Below are 25,078 nucleotides of genomic sequence, written 5' to 3' on the forward strand. Positions count from 1 at the left end.
CTCCTGTCTCTTCCCCAGATCCACTGGGCCCACTCTTATCTGTTCTCTTCTGAAGGAAGGGTTTTAAGGCTTCAAAAAAAAAATGTTTTGAAAGTCCCTGCCCTTTCCAGCTCCTACCGTCTCAGCCCTGGGTGTAAAGTGCTGCAGATAGTAAGTCTTTGAGCAAAACTGAGAAAGCCAATCTGAGCGTTGACATGGGAGAAACCTCCGTCATACATCTCCGAAGAAACGGCCGCGTGTCTCAGGGGAGCGCAAACACCCATACCCAGGAAACAGGACAGCTTCTGCCACTGTCGCCCTTGGGAGCCCTACGTGGCATACAAAGAAATCCCAGGACTCCGCCTGCCCACCTGGCCACCCTCTGTTTACACCTTCCGCGTAAACGCCCACTGTTTACATCCAAAACTCAGACACAAAATAACCACCTCAAGAAGATAAATAATGATAAGAAATAAATGTTATGTGAGGCAAATTTATTCCCATGGGGCTTCCCAGGCCACTTTGTGGTCAGCCGGGAGGGACGTTTTTGCCGTCCCACGACTCCAACGGGCAGCCGGGCTACGCAAACATGGAAATCTTCCAAGAGCCTCGCTGGCCCCCAGGGCTCAGAGGGTGACAGAGCGGAGAGCGAAGGTGGCCGCAGTCTTCCCGGCCCCACAGCCAGCCTGGCTCCAGCTGGGCAGGAGTGCAGAGCTCAGCTGAAGGCGGAGGGGGAAGTGCCCAGGAGGCTGATGACATCACCACCCAGCCCTTGAAAGATGAGCTGTTCCCGCCGCCACTCCAGCTCTGGCTTCTGGGCTCCGAGGAGGGGTGGGGACGGTGGGGACATCAGGCTGCCCCGCAGTACCAGGGAGCGACTGAAGTGCCCATGCCGCTTGCTCCGGAGAAGGTGGGTGCCGGGCAGGGGCTGCTCCAGCCGCCTCACCTCTGCTGGGAGGACAAACGGTCCCAGCACAGAGGGAGGGAGGGCAGGCAGCGTGGAGAAGTTTCCCTGTGGTCGTGGGGAGTTGGGAAAAGTTCCCTTCCTTCCGGAGGGGAGGTCTGACAGGCGATGGGGAGAAGGGTGCCCAGCAGGAGGAATCGCCCTGTTTGTCTGTTGTAGGTTTCTCTTCTCTGAATCAAGGTGACAGGCAGGCTTGTGTGTGTGTCCAGTGTGTGAGGGATTTCGTGATTGGATTTTCACATACTTTGGGTGGAGTAAGGCAGCGAGGTGTGGTGCAGCAGGGACGGGTGCTGGGTAGAGGCTCCAGAACCTGGCTTTTCACCCACAGCTGTGCCACTCCTTGGCCCTGTGTGACCCTGGACAAGCTACTCAACCTCTCTGAGCCTCAGTTTCTCTGTCTGCAAAGCAGCCTGCTCGCTGGCTCCCTGGGGATGGCAGGGTTAAATCAGAAGCAGGCGGGGGGGGGGGTGGTGGGGGTGGGGGTTTGTGAATGTTGGCTGATGCGCCTCCAGGAGGCAGGTGGTAGTGACTATCTCAGATGGGCTTAGAGACCCTCTTCCCACGGTCCTGGCTGACCAGGGCAGGGGGATAGGATGGTGCAGGGGTTCCGAGCACCGGCTTTGCATCCAGCCCAGGTTGCAGTTCCAGCTCTGCTCTCACCCTGTGGGTGACGTTTTTGGGCAAGTTATTTTGTCCCGTCTCCTGAGCTATAAAGAAGACCTGGAAGTTCCTCTTTATGCAAAGATAGAGGTAGGCTCTTGCCTGTGAAGCACCACGTGTGTCATAGGCACTAAATAAATGGCAGCCGTGGTTCGAGTTGCTGAGAGTAGGTGGTTTCCGCAGCCTGGGTGGAGGTGAACAGCAGGTGTTGCTGTTCCAGGCAGGTCAGAATGTGCCTCACTGAGTCACAGGCCGCCTGTGGCTCCCCAGCCTACAGGAAGTGGGAGCCCTGGCCTGGGTGTGGGGTGATGGGGGTCTCCCTGGCCAACCCCACCCCTAATTCCATTTCTGAGTTGGAGAAGGGCTTAGGTGGCGGGGGAACAGGTAAGCAACCCCAGAGGACATTGCAAAGAGGCCCTGCCCGAGGTTCTCTGGAGAAAAAACTGTGCTGCGTCCTTCGGGCCCTGGCAGCAGCAAGAGACATTCCACAGTTGTGAGCCCCACAAGCTTGGAGGAAGCATTTGCTGTTTCCCCTGCTTGGGGTGAGAGCAGGGGACAGCCAAGAGAAGGCGTCTTTGGATGAAAAAGAGGAAGCATGCGTGCTGTCCCCACAGGCAGGACCCCAGGCCTCATCCCAGCTCTCCCTGCAACCCTGCACTCCAAGCCTCTCACTGCACTGATGAGGAAACTGAGTCTCAGAGGGGGAACGTGACCTCAGCCAGCCCTTCGCTCAGTGTCCAGGGAAATGCCTCAATCTCTTTGGGATTCAGTCTCTTTGGGATTCCCTCCCTTGCGAACGGGGAGGTTCCCATGGTTGGGCCTGCACGATGGGTCTGAGGACTTTGAATTTGGTCGTTGCCTGCCGGTGGGACCCAACATAGAAATATTAGGTTGGTGCAAAAGTCATCTCGGTTCTTGCCATTAGAAGTAATGCCAAAAACCGCAATGACTTTTGCACCAACTGAATAGCTGCACCACGTGGTTTTTGCTAACACAGTGACTGGCTCAGTAACAAGTTTGGTGGCTCCAGAGGTAACATTAGGGCGGCCTCCTCACCTGTGCTGCTTGTGGTCAGGGAGGGGCCCACCTGGGCGCGGTGGGGGGAGCCCTGCAGACTTGCCCAGTGTCATAGCCTGTTTGAGCTGCTATAAGAAATACTTTAGACTGGGTAATTTATCGAAAAACAGACATTTATTGCTCTCAGTGTTGGAGGCTGGGAAGCCCGAGATCAAGGCACTGGCAGATTGGGTGTCTGGTGAGGACCTAGTCATCATAGATGGCACCTTCTATGCGTCCTCATATGGTGGAAGGGTGAACACGCTCTCCCAGGCCTCTTTTAAAGACCACCAATCCCATTCACAAGGAGGGGGACCTCATGATCTAATCACCCCCAGAAGCCTCACCTTTTAATATCACCACCTTGGGGTTTAAGTCTCAACAGGTGAATTTTGGAGGGACACAGGCATTTGGATCATAGCACCGGGGGACTCTGGTTTTCAGAATGAAAGTAGGGGCCTTGTCTATCCGCTCAAGCTGCCTCCTCTTCACTGAAAATGATGCCTAGCCCAACATGGATGGATCAGTGTTTGCTGAAATGCTGAATGGTTAAATGAATAAATAAATATTGCTCATATAGCAGGCAATAAAAAAGCATACAGAACCTATCACTAAGTGAATGAAGCTACTCTGAAAAGGCATATGCTGTATGATTTCAACTATATGTGACATTCTGGAAAAAGGCAAAACTATGAAGACAGTAAAAAATAAAAAAATCAGTGGTTGCCAGGAATTAGGGGAGGGAGGAGAGAATGGGAGGAGCCCAGAGACTTTTAGGGCAGTGAAACTTCTGTATGACACTGTAATGGTAGAGGCATGTCATTATGCGTTTGTGCAAACCCACAGAATGTCCATCACCAAGAGTGAACCCTGATGAAAACTATGGACTTTGGGTGATGATGATGTGTCAACGCAGGTTCATCAATTACAACAAATTGACTGCTCTTGTGGGGGATGTCAGTAACGGGGGAGGCTATGTATGCGTAGGCACAGGGGATATATGGTAAGTCTCCATACTTTCTGCTCAATTTTGCTGTGAATCTAAAACTGCTCTTTAAAAAAAAAGGCACACATAGCAGATCTGCATGTTGCTTTGAGGATTCAGAAGGCACTTAGGACAATTACGGTACCTCAGGGTCATGAGTCAAACAATCAGACCTGCCAAGACTTGACACCCCAAATGCATCACTTCTGACATCCATTGGGTACAGGAATCCCCTGCCTCATGAATATCCATCTTAGTGTGCATGCCTCCAAGAATGGGGAGCTCACTACTTTGCAAGGCAGCCCGTTCCATCTCAGGAGAGTTCTACTGTTTAAAAGCTCTTCCTCCAACTGCCCCCACTGAGCAATGGGTCCACTTTCATTTCCTTGGGGTTTGTACCATTCTAGTCCTATTGCTTCTCTCTGAGCTAAATATCCACAGCTACTAAATCTGCCCCCCTTGAAAAGTGTTAAATCCTCAATTCCTCCTCTGAGCTCCTCTGGTTTTCCTGGGGACCTAAGGCTCTGCTTCCCCAAAACACCCACTTCGGGGTTGTTTTCTAGAACAAACATAAGGCATGAAGTATTTCTTTGACTCTTTCATCACAGTGGGTTCTGGAAGATTCTGAAGGCTGGAAACATATGTGCCTCCCCCCTCCCACACACATTCCAAAAAAGTCATCACAGCAGAAAGCAGGGTGGAACAAACAGCCCTCGGTTCGAATTCACTGTCACTTACTGGCCAGGAAAGTTCTCTGAGCCTCAGTTTCTTCTCCTGTACAATGGGGATCATCATTCCCCATTTTTTGAGGACCACTGGGAGGCTTACCTCTGTTTGTGCTGATGTAGTGAAAGGAAATGTCAGGCACACTCCAGGAGCTCAGGTACCAGACGGACGGTCTATGGAGGCAGGAGTGAGGGCCTGGGGCGGTCATAGAGGTTGCATTTGCTTTGCAGTAAGGCCATGGCCGCTTAAGGGTGTCCAGAAAAAAGCCTTCTCCGACATGCACATGCTCCTGTGTCCAGGCAATGAGCCTGTGGGCACTGACAGCAAGAGTCCTTCTCACGCTTCTCTTCAGGGCTCAAACTTTAGATTTACTCTGGCCTGTCCCATCCCATTCACTGCCAACCCCTCTGAGCCTCTCTGATCTGTGCCACCGGTGAAGGGCAGTGGTGGGGCACAGAGAAGTGGCCCAGCTGAGTGACATCTGGAAATGAGCAGTGCCTGAGGGGATGTCCGTGGGGTGTTGTGACCTGTACAGTGCCAGGCTCCAGCACAGCCCCGTCACTTCTGTGTTTCTTATCATGGTCATGAGGTCGCTTCTCCTCTTCCCTGCAGGTTTCCTAAGTGGTCACACTCCAGTGGTAGGGTGGTCTGCCGGAGAAAGACCAAAATTTGTCGTACTTTAGAATCACCTGGAGACTGGTAACCCACGCAGGTGCGGGGGTCCTGCTCTGGGGACTGTGATTTGAAGTCTGGGTACTATTCACTGAAATGACAGACTGCGGCAAGTCTCAATCAATCAAGGTTCATCGAGTTGATAAACTTCGATTGACATTTATCGAGAGTTTGAGGGTGCACCTGGGAAAAACATGAGCCACAGAAAATGTGTGTGGCCTATGCTCTCCAAAGAGTCATGAGACTTAGTATTGTAAATCAAAGAGAAACTGACTGAAGCAGGTCTCAATTATTTTTGAAGTTTATTTTGCCAAGATTAAGGATGCACCTAGGAAAGAGGGACACGAAATCACAGGAAACATCTCTGGCCCATGCTTCTTTCAAAGAAGGGTCTTCGCTATTTAAAGGGAAAAAAGCAGTAGGGGAAAGAAGGAAAAATCGGGGGAAGGTGGCCAAAAGAGGCAAGCAGTTGCACCCCTTTGAGCCTTTTCATTAACTTCACTGAATGCACATTTTTCATGTGAAAGAAGCAGGTGGAGGAATCATCAATTCCGCATTCACCTGGTGCTCAGTCAATCTGCATTTTTATATAAGATAATCATAGGGCTGGGCACGGTAGCTCACACCTGTAATCCCAGCAGTTTGGGAGGCCAAGGTGGGTGGGTCACCTGAGGTCAAGAGTTCGAGACCAGCCTGTCCAACATGGTGAAACCCTGTCTCTACTAAAAATACAAAAACTAGCCAGGCATGGTGGTGCATGCCTGTAGTCCTAGCTACTTGGGAAGCTGAGGCAGGAGAATCATTTGAACCCAGGAGGCAGAGGTTGCAGGGAGCTGAGATCACACCACTGCACTCCAGCCTGGGTGACAGAGCAAGACTCTATCTCAAAATAATAATAATAATAATAATCATCATCATCATCATAGCATATAGGAAGCTGTCAGCTATGCACTCATCTCAGGTGAGCAGAGGGATGACTTTTGGTTCTATCCTTTGTCCCATACCTGTGAAGCTAAGCTGTTAATTTATATCATGAGGGTGAAATACAACAGAGCTGCTTGAAGGTAAAAGATCCCGGGGCCCACAAGGAATTTCACTGTGAGCAAAATGTGAGGGAAGTAAATAGTTATCCATTTAGACACAAAACGGGAGGCAGGTTGCATGACCCAGCTCCCAGCTGGACTTTTCCCTTTGGCTTAGTGAGTTTGGGGTCCGGGGATTTTAATTTTATTTTTCTTTCACAGTATTTACACATGTCCTTGAAGTGGAGAAAGCATGTAGGAAGAGGAGGTTAGGCAGAAGGAGGCCTGATCTCATCTTGCCTTTGTCTTGCTTTTGTGCTGTACCTGGGGAGATCAGCACCATCAGCATGACTCTAACAGACTTGAGTGTGAGGAGCTAGGCTTGGATTGCAGACCTCAAGTTACAATTGATGTGTCCTTGTTTTGTGGTAAGATCCACATCTTGAAAGGTTTCACCCAGCAAAGAACAATTTGTGGGGGCAGTCATGGGGAGATATCCGAGGCCTTTTCCTTTCTGTGGGGGTCTGGCTAATGTCTAAGGTTGTGGAGTAACAGCTGTCATCAGGAATAAGGATGACAATGTTGGCTGACTCAGTCTCCAGGCTTAACTTTCCCTTTCGCATAAAGAGTTTGGGGGTCCCAAGATTTCTGTTTTCCTTTACAGTACTCAAGGACTTGCTAATATCTCTGGGGATTTCGGCCACACTTTGAAACAAGCTACCTTAGCAAATGGTCTGTCCTGGACCCAAAAGCCACTCTCCTCAGGCCCTTCCTCCTAGTCCCACCAGCCAAAAAACTTGGGGTCCCCAAACCTGTTCTTCACTCTCTGGCACCTGTGCTCATGTGCCTGCTGCCTCAGGAAAGGACAGAAACCCTCCCCGATCCAAGTTATTAGCAAACTGCACATCTCCACAAAAATTTAAATGGACAGATTGTTAAATACACACAGCTCACAGCCAGCTCCCTTCAAGGTAGATTTGGGCCCAAACATTTCGGGAAGCATCAGGCTGTGCCCCGCCACCCCTACCAAACAGGAATCCTCTCGAGGGAAAAGACTGGGCCTTTCCCTCAGCCCCTAGCACCCACTCATGCTTGGCACCTGCTGTGCTCTAAGAGTGCAGGGGTCACTCCCTGACCACAGAGGGAGGCTCTCTGGGGTTCTCCTGGAGCCTCAGAGATTGCACCTTGTGCATGCGCTGCTGCACCTGGGGTACATCACCCCCACTCTGGAGCCCACTGGCCAGTTAGCAAAGTGAGAGGTGAGAGAAGGACCTCTTGGGTCTTCTTTGAACAGAAAGATCCAGAAAGCAATGGCTAGAACACAAGAACAGGGCAGGGGAGGCAGGTGAGGGCCTGCACACCTGCTACAGGTGTGCTCACACGTGGGCCAGGGCCTGCAGATGAGGGATCTGTGCTGATCATTTGTGATAGCCAAAAATAGTGAAAACGTGGGGGGACTCCTCAAATGAACTGTAGCTTGAGCACATTGGGGAGATGGACTGTGAAGATGATTCCTCTCTCCACCCACTTCCCTTCTCCCTCCTCCTCCCGCTCCTCCTTTTTCGGAAGCCAGGCACAGGGATTGAATCCCACCCCATTCCTCCCCTGCTGTGTGACCTAGGGCAAGGGATGTGGTCTCTGGGATCCTTCGGTTCCTTCAGCTATAAATAGTAGTAGAATTGCAAACTACCTACGAAAACTGGGAACTCCCTGCGAAGGCCGGTGCATTACAGGGCAGTCCTACTCTGAAATACTGTGAGGCTATTGAAAAGCAAGGTGGGTCAACAGATTGTTAAATGCAAAGAGGTGAAGACACAGCCGGCGGTGCATTTAGGGTGCTTCTGCAGGCGTCCTTATACATGGATATGTGCACATCTGCTCCTGAAAGCTCAGAAGATGTCTGGAAAGCAACAGGAGACACCAGTGAGCCTGGCTGTCTCTTGAGGCGACAGGCAGGGACAGAACCTGGAGGGAGACCTACCCCTCACTGTATTCTTTTTCGCACTCTGAAATGTTACCATGAGGATGCATATCTCTTTGCAAAAATTTAAATATAAAAAGCAAAACAAACTTGAATAGAAATAAACTACTTGAAAATTTTAGAAAACACTGTTACATCAAAGAGACAGATCATCAAAACTGAAATTATAGATATTTGAGAAACAACTAACTATAAGAACACTGCTTACCAAACTTACGGGATGCAGCCAAAGCCATAGTCAGGGGATGAGTCATGCCTTTAAATTTTTAAATTGTTAAACCAAAAAGATTGCAAAAAAAACTGTTCAATTCAATAAACTAGATAATAATGATCCAAAAAAGTAGAAGAAAGAAAAGAATTACAAAAACAAAATGACAAGTTAGAAAGATAAAAAGCATTAATGTCAGTAGGCCATCTAAGGATGGCTCTTTGAAGAGCAGACAGGAGAAGGGCAATCCCGGGAAGTGCTATGTGCTATGCAGAGAATTAGAATAAGTTGATGGCAGAGATCAGTGGGTGGCGGCTCGCTTGGGTGGTAAAGAGTAGCCTGCAGCCAAAGTTGGGCACAGCAGTGCAGTCTTCACTGGGGGAATGCCTGGGAAGCAAGATTTGCCTGGGTAGGAGTTTCCTTCAGCACCCCCAGAAAGGTCTCCTTTCTACCCTGGCCCCCAGTTCTTTGATGGGTTTTGCTAATGCTCCTGTGTCTCTGAACAGCAGGCGCCTCACCTATAGAAAGGTAGGATAGCAGGAGTTAATGCCCCCTCCCCCATTCCATGGCCCCTGCCTGGGATTCTACCATCTCTCCTTCATATGCTTTATAGGAGTTCGGTCTGAGCCCACAACCCAAACAGGCTCACAGATGTGCTAGCTATTTTGCCACCAGTATTTTTTTAATAGTCAATATTTAGAAATTGGCACCAACTGGCCCGATTGTTCAACAGTCCTGGGTTAGGTTACTAGGCCAATTACTTGCTGAGTAACCCAGGGCAGGTCACTGACCTCTCCGAACCTCTCCTTTCTCACCTGTGTGATAAAGACTACTGCTGTGCCAACGCACTAGGACTGTGTATGAAAGTACCCAGACTGTGCCTAGACTCAAGAAGCTGGTTTATTCCTTCCTCCCCTAACTACTTACTGAGAGACTGCTCAGGGCTCCCCTCAGCTCAGAGATCTTTCCCCACAAGGAGCTGAGAGCCTGGTGGGAGAGACAGGCAGAGACCCAGTGGTTCTAACACAGCTCTCTGAATCTGTAACCTGAAGTCCCATCCCCAGAGGACACTGGGACAGTCACACTGATGGTTTGTCCCTAAGCCTCCAGCATCAGGAGCCATGTGGCAGGATCTCCACTCTTCTTCTTCCTGGGCCTCTGTCTGGACCGACCCAAACACACACACAGACACACACACACACACACACAAGTGTACACACACAAGCTGCTTCTTTGCTGCCTGCATGTCCCCACACCAGCTTATGACACACCTACAATGTTTGATGTGTCATTGTGGGCAGGTTTCAAGTTGGAGGACCTAGACCTAGGTAAAGTAGAGGGTCTGCCTAAGTAAGGGAGTGTGCACAGTGGAGAGAAAGGGTAGGGGAGACTGCCCAGTGCCATTGACATATGCCTGAGCCCCAGGGCACCCTTGGCCCCCCAAAACGATCACAAGTATCCCCCCCGACAAACCTGCCAAGTAGGCATTGTGTCTCCACTTGACAGTTGAGGAAATGGTCCCTAGAGGTGAGACAGAGCTAGCTAGAGACTGGGCTGGCCCTGGAGCCTGGCCTGGGTCTTCCCATCGCATCCTGCCTCCCTACATAAGCAAAGGTTGAGAGGTGGGAACTCCCAAAGATGCTGAGGCAGGGCCAGGGGAGACCAGTGGGGCAGGGAGGGGACAGGAGGGGAAGGAGGAGCTGGGGCTGGAGAGATGGGTAGGAGCATGAGTCCCTTGCCTGGGCCTCCCCATGGTGGGCGGTGATCCAAAAGCCCCAGTCAGAGCCCTCTGCCCTGTGACGGGGGCACCCTGCATGTTCCCTCACTCCCTGCCCTCCAGTCCCCGCCAGTCCTCATGTTTTCCATGAGGATGAGTAGCAGCCGCAGGGACTTTCCTTGCAAGTGGCCTGGGCCGTATCTTCCGGGAGTCTGTTTGGACTGTGGTGTCTGTGGCTGAGGGGGTGGAGGTGAGGGCACCCAGGCCCATCACTTGACAGAACAATCTGTGGATTTGGGGGAAAGAGGAGGCGACTGTCATTCCTGAGAGAGGACGGGAACCAACAGGAAGGATTCCTGAGTGCCAGGGATGACCACACTGGATCCTCACAACAGCCCTCCTGCGGGGGACAATGCTCCTTATCCCACAAGCGGGGACCTGGGCTCTGACAGGAGGCCACACACTTACAGTCCCGCCCTTAGTGACCGGCAGAGCTGGGATTTGAACACCCCTGGTGAGACTCCCTCGTCCAGACCCCTTCATTGTACAGCAGGTTTGCCTCACATGCCAGAGTCGGGGTGGCCTCAGGGCACAGCCAGGGGATGTCCCCAGATCCCGAAATGTGGTTTGAGTCCCAGTCCCTCCTCTCTCCAGCCTCCAAGCCCTCACCTATGCAATGGTGCCTTGCCCGGCTCACAGGTTATGAAAAGGGGTGAGACGAGACAGTGTCCCCTAAATACATCTGACAGCACTTTTGAATGGAAAAGAGAAAAAGAAAATACTATAAGCATCCAGATTGACTGGAGGTTGGGGAGTTGGTGGGGGCGGGGACAGGCAATCCATAAAGCAAGAAAAATCAGGCTAGGTTCAGGCTTTTCTGCAGCAGCGAATGCATCAGAGCCGCTAGGGGGGCAGCTGTAGACCTAAGAGAGTTCCTTTAAGCACAAATTGGCTGATTATCTTTTTTACGTAAATAAACCCATAATTCATTCCAAACACTTGGCTTATTTAAATATTTTTATTGCCAAAGGAATATATGTTCTTCACAGAAAACTTGGATACCATGACAAACAGTAAAGAAAACCCAAAAGCAACCTATGATCCCATGCTCAAAGACAACCAGCGCCAGTAATAATTTGGTATTTTGCCTTCTCAACTTTTGAACTTTGTTGTATATACAATTTGGTTACCCAGCTTTTTGTTCCCCTAACATGTTATCAGAAATATTCTCTCATTTTTGGTGAGCTCTTAGAAGCATCCTTTTTTCATGTCTGCTTGACATTTGTTGAATGGATATAAGATCATGTATTTAACCAACTGCCTGGTCCTAAACATTTAGGTTGTTTCCTGTGACCCTTCTTCTGCATGATGAGGAACATCTCTGTGCATAAAGCTTTTCCTGTCCTTTTGATTATTTTCAAAAATGCCAAACAAAAAAAAGAAATGGGAGGGGGTTGAAGGTTCTGGGTTTTCTTCACTGAATTATCCAAATATTAAATGATCTAGAGACAGGTTTGGGAGCCACTAAACCCTCTCCTCCTGTCTGACCCTATTCAGAGAAGACATTGGAAGCTGCCATCTGCTTTCCTCTCACAGTCTGTAAGTGGCTCATTAAATACTTGCAAACTAGATTATTTTTATGTTGTCTTGGCTACAGGAGTTTCTGCAGGAATCAGAAACAAGAAGAAAAGGCAGGTCCTTGGAGACAGAGGAGCTGGCATCTTATCAGATGCAATTTCTTATTAATAGTCATCCCTAACATTGATTCGGCATCTACTAATAATCAATCCCGTCTTACAGATAAGGAAACTGAGTAGCAATAATCTATCCCATCTTACAGATAAGGAAACTGAGACTCAGAGAGGTTAAGGGCACTGCAGTAAGCGCAGACACAGAGCTATGACTCCCGTTCTCCCTGTGTCAGCCCCTGCGCAGTGCGAGTAGGAGGTGAGCCACTGTTGCGTGCCCTCTGCCAGACACAGGCCTGCAGGTCAGACTCACAGGGGCCAAGCAGAGCATCTGGGAGGATTTTGTTTCTGGCTCCAAAAATGAAATACCAAGGAAAGTAGGCAAGCTCATGCATGTCAGAATCCTCAATCTCAGCTCAGGAAGTAGGAATTTTCCACCTTTGTTAGCAGCAGAGATGACAAACCCCAGGGCCCTACATATAGCCTGTGCCTTAGTCAGGGTCTGCAAAGGCCTCACTGCCCCGGGCCAGGTTGCAAGACCCCTCCTACCAACTGAGCTACAAATCACAGTTCCTGGAGGGTGGGCCTTTATATAACAGGGAACAGAACTCTTCTGTACCTCCCACCTCCTCGCAAGAAGTAGGCCAGGCATGGTAGCTCATGCGTGTAAATGAAGCATTTTGGTAGACCAAGGTAGGAGGGTCACTTGAGGCCAGGAGTTTGAGACAAGCCTGGGCAAGATCCCATCTTTAAAAAAAAATTTAAAAATTAGTGAGCTGTGGTGGCAGGAGCTGTGGTCCCAGCTGCTTGGGAGGATGAGGTGGGAGGATTGCTTGAACCCGGGGGGTAGAGGCTATGGTGAGTTATAATTGTACCACTGCACTCCAGCCTGGGCAACAGAGCAAGACCCTGTTTCAACAAAAGAAAAATAAGAGAGAAGAGGAAGAAAGAAGGAGGAGAAGAGGAAGAAGAAGGAGGAGGAGGAGGAAGGAGGAGGAGGAGGAAGGAGGAGGAGGAAGGAGGAGAAGAAGAAGAAGGAGGAGGAGGAGGAAGGAGGAGGAGGAAGGAGGAGGAGGAGGAAGGAGGAGGAGGAAGGAGGAGAAGAAGAAGAAGGAGGAGGAGGAGGAAGGAGGAGGAGGAGGAAGGAGGAGGAGGAGGAAGGAGGAGGAGGAGGAAGGAGGAGGAGGAAGGAGGAGGAGGAAGGAGGAGGAAGGAGGAGGAGGAGGAAGGAGGAGGAGGGAGGAGGAGGAGGGAGGAGGAGGAGGATGAAGGAGGAGAAGAAGGAGGAGGAGGAGGAAAGAGGAGGAGGAGGAGGAGGAAGGAGGAGGAGGAGGAAGGAGGAGGAGGAGGAAGGAGGAGGAGGAGGAAGGAGGAGGAGGAAGGAGGAGGAGGAGGAGGAAGGAGGAGGAGGAGGAGGAAGGAGGAGGAGGAGGAGGAAGGAGGAGGAGGAAGGAGGAGGAGGAGGAAGGAGGAGGAGGAGGAAGGAGGAGGAGGAGGAAGGAGGAGGAGGAAGGAGGAGGAGGAAGGAGGAGGAGGAAGGAGGAGGAGGAGGAAAGAGGAGGAGGAAGGAGGAGGAGGAGGAAGGAGGAGGAGGAGGAAGGAGGAGGAGGAGGAAGGAGGAGGAGGAGGAAGGAGGAGGAGGAGGAAGGAGGAGGAGGAAGGAGGAGGAGGAAGGAGGAGGAGGAGGAAGGAGGAGGAGGAGGAGGAAGGAGGAGAAGAAGAAGGAGGAGGAGGAGGAAGGAGGAGGAGGAGGAAGGAGGAGGAGGAGGAAGGAGGAGAAGAAGGAGGAGGAGGAGGGAGGAGGAGGAGGAGGAAGGAGGAGGAGGAAGGAGGAGGAGGAGGAAGGAGGAGAAGAAGAAGGAGGAGGAGGAGGAGGAAGGAGGAGGAGGAGGAGGAAGGAGGAGGAGGAAGGAGGAGGAGGAGGAAGGAGGAGAAGAAGAAGGAGGAGGAGGAGGAAGGAGGAGGAGGAGGAAGGAGGAGGAGGAGGAAGGAGGAGGAGGAGGAGGAAGGAGGAGGAGGAGGAAGGAGGAGGAGGAAGGAGGAGGAGGAGGAAGGAGGAGGAGGAGGAAGGAGGAGGAGGAGGAAGGAGGAGGAGGAAGGAGGAGGAGGAAGGAGGAGAAGAAGAAGGAGGAGGAGGAAGGAGGAGGAGGAGGAAGGAAGAGGAGGAGGAGGAAGGAGGAGGAGGAAGGAGGAGGAGGAGGAGGAAGGAGGAGGAGGAGGAGGAAGGAGGAGGAGAAGAAGAAGGAGGAGGAGGAAGGAGGAGGAGGAGGAAGGAAGAGGAGGAGGAGGAAGGAGGAGGAGGAAGGAGGAGGAGGAGGAGGAAGGAGGAGGAGGAGGAGGAAGGAGGAGGAGGAGGAGGAAGGAGGAGGAGGAGGAGGAAGGAGGAGGAGAAGAAGAAGGAGGAGGAGGAGGAGGAAGGAGGAGGAGGAAGGAGGAGGAGGAGGAGGAAGGAGGAGAAGAAGAAGGAGGAGGAGGAGGAGGAGATCCTACAGCACTGTTTGGAGGATTATGGGAAAATTAGGCCCACACATCTGATATACAATCGGCACATCCTACAAATGTAAAATGTGTGTCTTGAACCAGAAAGCCCAAGGAGTGAGGGGCTGTGGCATTGAGTGGGGTAGCTATACATAGCCCTAGGGCTTAAATGTATAGAATTTAAGTAATCCTGGTCCAAATTCACCAGAAACATTGCCTAGACTTTACTTGAATACCTTTAGTGACAGGGAACTAACTACTACCAAAGGCAGCTAACTCAGCTCAGCAAACATTCAGTGATAGCTGCGCTTCCCCAGGACCAGAGATTCAGATAAGCAAACACCCTGTTCTGTGCTCAAGGGACTGATGGTGTGTGACAATCGAGATAGTGTGAAGAAAAAGGACAGCATATGTGTGTCTCTGTGCATGCATGTGCAAACACTGACACTGCAGTATGTATTCAAAGGAAGCCACTACAATGGTGAGGCCCACCTGGCACCAGAATGAACAGATTTAAGAAAGCTAGTCACCGCAGACGGTCACAGCTGGAAGGATTTTACAAAATAATCTATCTTATCATCCTCCTTTGCCCTAGAGATGGGGAAACTGAGGCCCAAAGAGTGAAAGCCACCTGCTCAAAGGCATATTGTTGAGTGTAATAATAAAAATAACAATAGCAATAGCAACACTGAAGGCAGCTGTCCCAGATGGACGCTGGCTCCATGCCAGCCCCTGGGCTAGGCGTCTGGTGGCACTACCTCATTTCACTGCCATAACAACTGGGTCCCCCATCTTGCAGATGAGGAAGCCCAGGTTCAGAGAGGTGAAGTGGGGGGCTGGGGGTCTATCCCAGACCTTGTTGTCACCTCCTCACTCTCCCAGTAGCGCCAGCCAGAGCACCTGTCTTGGGAGCCCCGAGGCAGGGACAGGCTATGCATCCAGGAAGCCCCCAGGCTCTAAGGAGGCGGCCCTATAACTGCTGGATGACCAAAAATCAGGCAGCGATCCCTAAGTCCCTTCTGAGCCCCAGGCTCCAGGCTCCTCCAACCAGGTCTGCCTTACGCTTTTGACCACAATCAACCCGGCTCTTTCTCGGTTCTTTTCATCTCTCTGGTGGTTTTGTATGCAGAGTCACCCAGGTCCCCACTTACGAGCCTGTGAGATGGGATAAATCACTTCCCTTTGCTGAGCCTCAGTTCCTTCACCTGTAAATGGGCATAACAAGTTCCTCCAGGACAATCGTGAGGCTCAGGGAAAGGACTGTCATGCAAACCCACCATGGCATTAGCTGTCAAGTGCAGTGCCCGCTGCCACTAACGAATGAGTGCCACTCTGGGATTGTGGAAAGTGCAGAGGGGCAGGGTTGAGATGCTCGTGCATAACTTTGGACAGGTCACCTCCCTCTCAGAGGTTTAGTTTCCTTACTTGTTAAGCTTGGACTAAAAATATCTAAATGGTGAGATTTTTCCAACTTCTTTGGCTCTAGCATGTCTGTGGTCCTCAATGGTTTACAAAGCGCTTTTGCACTTGAGACCCCTAAGTGCTAATTCTACCACATCCCCATCCACTTCATAGTGGGATGACCTTAGCCAAGTCTCTTCACCTAAACTTCCGTAAGCCCCTCGCTGGAATTTGAGCCTGTTTTGCTTTTTTAAAGTGAGGGCAATGCTACTGGCCCCACCCATCTTACAGGACAAAGGAAGCCCAAGGACATGAGAGCGTTCTGAGCTGCATCCCAGGCCCTGCTCTGCCACTGACTCGCTGAGGCTGGGTTTCCCCATCTGCAAAATAAGGACATAAAAACCCATCTAGAGCTGGGCATGGTGTCTCATGCCTGTAATCCTAGCACTTTGGGAGTCCAAGGCAGGCAGATCACTTGAGGTCAAGAGTTCGAGACCAGCCTGGCCAACATGGTGAAACCCCATCTCTACTAAAAATACAAAATATTCGCCAGGTATGGTAGCTCATGCCTGTAATCCCAGCTACTAGGAAGGCTGAGGCAGGAGAATTGCTTGAACCCAGGGGATGGAGGTTGCAGTGAGCCAAGATCACGCCACTGCACTCCAGTCTGGGTGACAGAGTGAGACCCCATTTCAAAAAAAACAAACAAACAAACCAAAACAGAAAAAACCCATCTAGAGTGTTGTGGGGATTAAATGAGTTAATATCTGTGAAGTGCTTTGAACAGAGCTGGCACGGCCGGGCACGGTGGCTCACGCCTATAATCACAGCGCTTTGGGAGGCTGAGGCAGGGATCACTTGAGCCTAGGAGTTCAAGACCAGCCTGATCAACATGGCAAGACCCTGTCTCTACTAAAAATACAAAAATTAGCAGGGCGTGGTAGCATGCTCCTGTAATCCCAGCTACTCAGAAGGCTGAGGCAGGAGAATCGCTTGAACCCAGGAGGCGGAAGATGCAGTGAGCCAAGATTGCGCCATTGCACTCCAGCCTCGGTGACAGAGCGAGACTCTGCCTCAAAAAACAAGAACCAAAAACCCCTTAAGAGAAATGGGGTTTTCTCTTATGAGAAAAATAAATATCCCCGGTGTTTCCTCTGACTTGCCCAGGGCTGCACAGCTCACAGGGGAGGGGTGGGGACCGGGACCTGGCACTTGGGCTCCTGCTGCTCTGCCCTATGACCTTGGGGACTTCTGGAGAAGGGTGGGCTTCTCTGGGCTGACAGAGGAGACAGAGGCGATGGTGTGCTGGTAAATGGTTAACAACGGGCTCTCTGGAAAAAAATGCCCTAACTGTAGCAAAAAAAAAAAAAGAGAGACTAGAACGGGCACATTGCAGATGATATAGGCATTTGCTGTCAATATCAGCATCAGCATCATTACTTGTCCTTTCAACAAATATTTCCTGAGCCCCTGTCATAGGCCAGGCCCAGTGCTAAGAGGTGGGGACACAGTGGAGGGAAGACAGAAAGTTAAGTGTGCTGTTTCCATAAAGTGTGCTGACAGCCATATAGGAGCACTGGGGCTGGGGTGTCTCTACGGTGCCTGGGAGGGTCTCCTAGAGAAGGTGACATCAAGCAGGTTCTGAAGGAGAGTAGGAGTTGGAAGGAGTTGGAAGAGCTCCTGCCCTTTATGGAGCAGGAGAGGGAGGTGGTCCAGGGAACTTTCTGGCCGACCAGGCCTAGAGCCAATTGCAGTGAGCCATTGTGACATTGGACTTGAAATTGGTCACTGCGAGAGTGTTTATACCATAGAAATTTGCAAATGCTACGGTTAGGGCATTTTTTTCCAGAAAGCCCGTTGTTAACCACTTACCAGCACATCACTACCTCTGTCTCCTCTGTCAGCCCAGGGAAGCGCACCCTTGTCCAGAAGTCCCCAAGGGCATAGGGCAGAGCAGCAGGAGCCCAAGTACCAGGTCCCAGCCCCCACCCCTCCCCTGAGAGTTGTGTGGTCCTGGGCAAGTCAGAGGAAATGCCGGGGGTATTTATTTTTAAAAGTGTCTATCAGGACTCTACACTATGCCAGGGGTCTCAAAGGTGAAAGAGGCATGAGTTTGTCCCTCAAGCAGCTCAGGAGAAGGTTTCCTAGGCACGAGCTTATCCACACCATGACACATAGACCCTGAAGTGTTTTAAATCAATTACAAAAAGCAAAAATACAAGGAAGCTGACAGATCTTTACTTTGGGAGAAGTGGAGGCTTGGGAACAAATGAGATCATCAAGGTCTTTTTGTCCGTTTTCTAAGGAGTTGGGGTCATTGGCTGAGATCCTGCAGATCTGGAGGTACCAACATGAGACTCCGAGGGCCACCTCCTCTGCCCCTCCCTCCCCACCCCCTTTAAGGCCCTCTCTGGAATCCATCCCTTTTCCTCCATCTCCCCAGACCTGGCTGAGGCCTCCATCGTGCCTCTGGTCTGGTGCCTCAGCCCCCTCGCTTCCTGCTTCCAGATTTTGCCAACTGCCCCCCACCTTTGACCATGTCCAGGCATCCTGGCACAAAAGCCAAGATGAGATCTATACTTGAGAGCGTATATGAGAGGGATGCAACTGAGGCTACCTGGAGTGCATGGACACAGCCATGGCCTCAGGTCATCATCTCCCCCACGAAGCCTCCCACACCTCCTGTCCCCATCTTGGGCACACTTCCCACCACCTGGGAGACCCCTGAGGACAGGCACCATCTGTCCTTCACCACTATATCCCCCTATAAAGAGAGATAATGCAGTGAGGTGCCGGGGTTCAAATCCCAACTCCACCCATCACCAGCTGTGTGACTCTGGACAAGTCACCTCACTGCTCTATTCCTCCAATTTTTATAAAATTGGGATAGTACCAGTGCCTGCATCTAAAATGGGTGTGGATTACATGAATTGTTTCATGGAAAGTGCTTAGAACATTGCTTGGCATTCATAGTAAGCCTCCAAAAACTGAAGCTATTATTATTCCCTGGTTGCTGGCCCAGAGTAAGCACTCATAAATTTGTTGAATGAGTGCAATGTAAACAGGGAAATGCTCTGTAAATGCTGGTGCAAGCTCGTCAGCTTCGTTGTCGTCATCAGCATTGTCCTGATGCTATTCATGGTGGGTGTCCTGTCTGGAGCCCTGCTGGCTGTAGACCACCAATGTGGGCACAGTCCTAGCCCCTCGCTCAAGTAGGGTATGTGAGGACTCAGGAGACGTCAACAGACATTCACAATATTTACACTGGGACCTTGGGACCAGTGTGGTTGAGTAGACACCCGGAGGACAGAGTTCTGAGTTTATTTGGGAGGGGTTGCCGGGGAGAGTCAGCTGTCTGGAAAGGCTTCCTGGAGGAGGAAGATTTGCTAGAGGTGCTTGAGTGGTTGGTGCAAGGGGGCTTGTGGGGAACCAGAGCGTCCTGGTGTTCAGAGCAGCAAGGAAGAGGCTGGGTAAGGACAAAGGACATTGGGAGAGACAGAAAGCCTGACTCTAGAAAGAAGGGGCCAAGGTCACTGGAGAGGAGAGAGAGGAAGGATTAAGGACGATTGAGTGGGTCATAGGGGTTGAGGGCTCTGTGTAGTGAAAACAGTTTCCCACTCAATCCTTTCGATGCCACTGTGATTAAATGTGTGGGTTTATTTCCTCAGAAATTGTCTTACAATTCCATTCAATTCTGACATTATCTGCCCGGAGGCAGCACAGGATAAGAGCTCAGTCCCACAAGACTGCTGCCACTTCAGAACCCATCGCAAGTCTCAAGTGGCCTGCACTTCTGACCAACCAGCTGTAAGGCAGGGTTCCCACAACCCCCTCCACAGGTTCAGTAATTTGCTAGGATGGCTCACAGCATCAGGGAAACATTTACTTACATTACTGACTTATAATAAAAGACACCACTCAGCCACAGCCAGGTGGAAGAGAGGCACAGACCCACACGTGGGGCAGGGGCCTGGAGCTTCGGTGCTGTCTCTGGGGGCACCACCACCTCAGCACCTCCCTGTGTTCACCAACTCGGAAGCTCTCCCAATCCTGTCTTTTAGGGATTCTGATGGAGGCTTCATCATATAGGCATGATGGATAATAAATTCAATCTCCAGCCCCTCTTCCCTTCCTGGAGGATGTGGGGTGAAAGTTCCAAGCTTCATATCATGGCCTGGTCATTCTGATGACAGCCCCCATCCTGAGCCTATCCAGCCACCACCAAGAGTCACCTCATTAGAGTCACAAAAGATGCGCCTATCATCTAGAAATGTCAAGGGAGTTAGGAGCTCCGTGTCAGGAACTGGTGTCAAAGACCAAATATGTATTTCCTAATATATCACGATATCACAGGTTGTGAGAAGAATGCAATCAATGGTCAAACTCCAGAGCTGCACACTCTCCAATATGGCAGTGACCAGCCACATGCAGTCACCAAGCACTTGAAAGGTGGCTGCTTCAAACTGGTATGCTAAGTGTAAATACACACTAGATTTTGAAGAGTTAGCAGGAAAAAATAATAATATAAAATAACGACTTTTTGTATTGATTACGTATTAAAATAATGTTTTGGATATATTTGATTATATCTCATATATAACCAAAATTGATTTCACCTGTGTCTTTTTACTTTTTTTAATGTGGCTACTAGAAAATTTGAAGTTACTTCTGTGGCTAACTTTATAGTTCTATTGGGCATCACCGACCGCTCTAGGCTATGGAAAATTCTGTAGAACAAACAACTGGAAGTTGGAAGAAAAGACAGTAAGAAATAGCAAGGCAGGGTGTGCTGTTGGGAGTTGCTTGGAGGTTGGCGGCGCAGGGCTGAAGGCTAGCAAACTGAGCGATCATGTCACACAAACAAATTCACTATTCGGACAGATACGACGACGACGAGTTTGAGTATCGACATGTCATGCTGCCCAAGGACATAGCCAAGCTGGTCCCTAAAACCCATTTGATGTCTGAATCTGAATGGAGGAATCTTGGCATTCAGCAGAGTCAGGGATGGGTCCATTATATGATCCATGAATCAGAACCTCACATCTTGCTGTTCCGGCGCCCACCACCCAAGAAGCCAAAGAAATGAAGCTGGCGAGCTACTTTTCAGACTCAAGCTTTACACAGCTGTCCTTACTTCCTAACATCTTTCTGACAACATTATTATGTTGCCTTCTTGTTTCTCACTTTGATATTTAAAAGATGTTCAATACACTGTTTGAATGTGCTGGTAACTGCTTTGCTTCTTGAGTAGAGCCACCACCACCGTAGCCCAGCCAGATGAGTGCTCTGTGGACCCACGGCCTCAGCTGAGTGTGACCCTAGAAGGCACAATGTGCTCTGTATCCAGAACACACTTGGCAGATGGAGGAAGCATCTGAGTTTGAGACCATGGCTGTTACAGGGATCATGTAAACCTGCTGTTTTTGTTTTTTCCTGCCTGGTGTTGTATATAAGGTGACTTGTGGATTTATGTTTCAGCGTACTGGAAACTTTCCATTTTATTCAAGAAATCTGTTCATGTTAAAAGCCTTGATTAACGAGGAAGTTTTTATAATCTAAAAAAAAAAAAGAAATAGCAGGGAAGGCTGTAGGTGAAAAGAAACTTAAAAGACCTATCAAACAACCCAATGTGTAAAGTCATTTGCATTCTGATTCAAGAAAACCAGCTGTGAAGAAAGTAGAGTGAAATTCATATGATTGAAAGTTGTAATACTTCCTGGATAGTTGATGCCATTAAGGAATTATTGTCAGTCTCTTCGAGATGTGATAATGGTTGTCTAGTTATGCTTTCTGAAATAAGAGTCCTTAGCTTTTAGAGAAGAATAGTGAAATATTTACAGATGAAATGACAGGCATGCAGGATTTACTGCAAATATTACAGGAGGGGTAGGGTAGGTTTGGGCATAGAGAAAAAGATTGGCTGCGAGTTGGTAATTACTGAAGCTGGGTGAAGTATGTGGAGTTTCATTATGCTAGTCTATCTACTTGTGGGTATATTCCAAATTTTCCATAATAAAAAGTTAAAAAGCAAAAAAAAGAACCATCATCTCCACCTGAGGTTCTGGCCCAGACTGCTTATGTTCAAATCTCAACTCTAGTCTTGCTAGCTGTGCCTCTGTTTGCTCATCTGCAAAATGGGGATGATAATATTAGTCCTACATTGCAGGGGTTTCTCTGTAATGTGCTTAAAAATGTGGAAACAATATAAATGAAATGAAGATATGTTGCAGGCACTTTGCACATTGTCACGGTGCTCCCAGTGCCTTGTTCCAGGGAGGTTATCCTTATTTACCAAGAGGTTAAGTCACCTGCCCTAGGTCATCCAGTCAGTGGAGGCAAAGCCAAGACATGTCCCGAGTTCATCTGACTTCTGAGTTCAGGCATGACCTGAATGTTCTTGCCTCGGGCTCAGGGCTCAACATTTCTTGTCTTCTCTGCTTCTCCAGTCCTGAGAGATTCTGGGCCCGTTTCCCTGCAGATCAGCTCTAAGGAACATGCTTTTCTCCTGCTCCTTTCTAGAAAAGGCGTAACATTGGCAGAACCAGGAACTCTGGAATTCTGAAGGTTGACTCCCTCAATTCCAAGGGGCTCCACCTCCTGAGCGGAATTGGATAGAAGACAAAGGTCACATGGCTAGGGTGAGGCTTTGAGATGGGCGAGACTGTGAGCAGGACTGACAGGTCAGGGCCAGGACCCAGGATCTTCAGAAGCCACAGGGAGCAAGGCAGGGAGCAGCCTCCTTTGTGCCACACCCAGTGAAGGGGAACTTGCTAAGACAGATTTGTTCCTCCCATCTCCAGAAGAGCCGTTGGATGCCAATGGGTGAGGAGCTGAACCTCTGCAGACTCAGTGTGCTGATCCCATTGCCTCTGCTTGCATGCCTCTCAGGATGGGGAGTTCACTGCATCCCCCTCTTTAAGGACATTATGGTTGTACAAAGGTCTCCCGAATCATCTATTACATCCCCTCATTCTCCCAATGAGGAAATTAAAGCTCAGAGATGCCAAGGCATTTACCCAAGGGCACACCTGGTCCTGGGCCTACGACCCCTAGACAATACTCCTTCCACCTCTTTGCTATAGAGTCTCAGACTAGGGATCTCGGCTGGCTGAGAAATCAGGGAAGGCTTCTTAGAGGAGGTGAGATTGGAGGTGGCCCTTGTAGGGTGGCACTAAGATGTCACTTGATATCCTAATTTTTTTTTTGCCCTGCCCACCATGTCTGTGCCTGTGCTGCCATGTCACACTAAGTAGAGTAAAATGAAGGAAGGAAGGGATGAAAGGGGCAGGAAAGCGACTCCCAGGAGCTGAAAGGGCAATAGTATAGGTCCCTTCAGCACCTAGGGTATGTTGTGGGAAGCCCTTAGACCCCAGATGCTACCCTGTGCAGATAGGGATAAAACTCCACCTGTCCCAGCTCAGTGCTCTCCCCGGCTCCTCTGGCCTGCTTGCTGGGCAGGGCCCAAACCAGTTCAGGAATCCTTTTTCTCTGTGACCAATCAGTTAGGGTTCTCTGTTGACTGTGTCTCCTCCTCCTTGTTTTGTATACCCAGCTGGGTGAGAAGAAGGTCACAGCCCAGGCTTGCACGTGGTGGAGGAGCAGGGCCAGTAACTGGTTAGGCAGAGACCCCGCCCACCGCCCTCCGCTCCCACCCTAGCAGGGCCTGTGCCATCCCCAGGACACCAGAGACCACCAGGGGGCTGGAGAGGCTGCGGGAGAAACAGCCTTCCTGGACACACCCAGCTACGGCTCACTTCCCAGCCTGAGCTGTTCCTTAGGAATTGCTTTTCTGGGAAACACACCCTCTTCCAGACCTGCAGCCTTCCTTTCTATGTGGTTTTTGGTTTTGCTCTCTGGTGAGGGTTTCTATTTTTTCCTGGTATACATGAATGGCATGCAGGAAAGTGGAATGAGGACATCATGACCACCACGCAAAGGCCATTGCTCTTAAGGTTTGATGTAAGCTCCCCACTCTCCACCCCCACTACCCCTCTGCTTCGGCCTGGGGTATGAGGTCTTGGTTTTGACAATCAGACAATATTAGCACACTGCTGTGTCTTCCACCTGCAATGGAGCACTGTAGGACGATTTTAAAAAGCAAAGTGGCAGGCTAGGCGCGGTGACTCACGCCTGTAATCCCAGCACTTTGGGAGGCTGAGGCGGGCGGATTACCTGAGGTTGGGAGTTCGAGACCAGCCTGACCAACATGGAGAAACCCCCGTCTCTACTAAAAATACAAAATTAGCTGGGCGTAGTGGTACATGCCTGTAATCCCAGCTACCTGGGAGGCTGAGGCAGGAGAATTGCTTGAACCTGGGAGGCAGAGGTTGCAGTGAGCCAAGATCGTGCCATTGCACTCCAGCCTGGGCAACAAAAGTAAGACTTGGTCTCAAAAAAAAAAAAAAAAAAAAATTACAAAGTGGCTGAATACCAAGATCCTAGGAACTAGGTTCAGCCAAACTGGCTGTGTGTCCTGGTAGAATGCCCACCCTCTGTCTCTGGGCCTCCATGCCCATCTCTGTAGCATGAGGGATTCTCATGAAATAATTTCCAAGAGCCCTTCCCACACTAATACTCCAGGATTCTGTAAGGTTAATTTGGCAAGAATTCCAATGGCGGAAGAAAGATGGAGGGAGGAATATGTCCAGTCTAATAACCCTATGCTCAAGTCAGAGAGCCCCTCGGGCATTGTCCGAGAGGGCTACAGCCCTGGCCCCAGAACCTGAGTCCCTCTAACCTGGGTCAAACCCCTAAAAGCCACTCCAGCAAGAGACAGGCAAAGCCCGGGCTCTTGCTCCAGGCTGGCATTGCCTTGCCATGTGGCTGTAGACATCGTTTCACCTCTCGAGGCCTCAGTTTTCCCCTCTGCAAAAGACACAGTGGGGTAGGTTGGGCATTTTCTTCTTAACTACCAGGAGTCTTTCCTCCAGTAAAATTGTGATGGAAACCGGATGTCACACAAAGGGAAAGGAAACACTGGCATTTCTGGAGTGTTTGAAGCATGTGAAGTATTGTTTAAGGGCTTTGCAATCATTAATGTACTTTGTGCTCACATTAACCCCACAAAGTAGGTGCTGTTATTATCCTCATTTGACACATGAAGAAACTGAGGCCCTGAGGAGTTAAGCCACTTGTCCAAGGTAAAGAGTGGGAGCTGGGCTTCTGATAGGGAGTGGGCCTCAGTCATGAAACCACAAGACTTGTGTAGTTCCAACCCCCTGGGGACATCTCCAGGCACTTGACCCATGCTCTTCCAACATTCATGTATGCACGCCCACGTGTACACACACGTGCACACACACAAACGCACACGTATGTGCACAAACACATGCATGCACACACAAACACACACGCACATATACACACACCAACACAAACACACGTGCACACACACGTGTGCACACACACACAATGCACGCACACACACAAATGCACACACATGCATGCACACTGTGGCTACTCCTCTGTAGCCTGCTGGCCAAACTCGGCTCAAGCCCCAAATCAAAGGTGACTGGCAAGATTGCGAGACAGATTTCTG

General features: G+C 50.1%; 1 protein-coding gene and 1 pseudogene across 5 annotated transcripts in view; both read left to right on the forward strand.

Annotated features, from left to right (window-relative positions):
• Positions 1-753: 753 nt before the first annotated feature.
• BDKRB2 (bradykinin receptor B2) overlaps positions 754-25,078 on the forward strand; it is a 40,481-nt gene continuing 16,156 nt past the window's right edge. For 3 of the 5 annotated variants that reach the window (XR_001709318.3, XR_010151027.1, XM_522944.7), the window contains exon 1: positions 754-889. The gene's annotated coding sequence lies outside the window, so the exon portion shown is untranslated. The remainder of the gene's footprint in view (positions 890-25,078) is intronic. The other 2 variants (XM_009428414.5, XM_063793115.1) reach the window with 2 other exon arrangements.
• On the forward strand, positions 20,316-20,862 carry LOC741634 (CDC28 protein kinase regulatory subunit 1B pseudogene; annotated as a pseudogene).

This window comes from Pan troglodytes, chromosome 15, assembly GCF_028858775.2.
Source record: "Pan troglodytes isolate AG18354 chromosome 15, NHGRI_mPanTro3-v2.0_pri, whole genome shotgun sequence".
NCBI lineage: Eukaryota > Metazoa > Chordata > Mammalia > Primates > Hominidae > Pan > Pan troglodytes.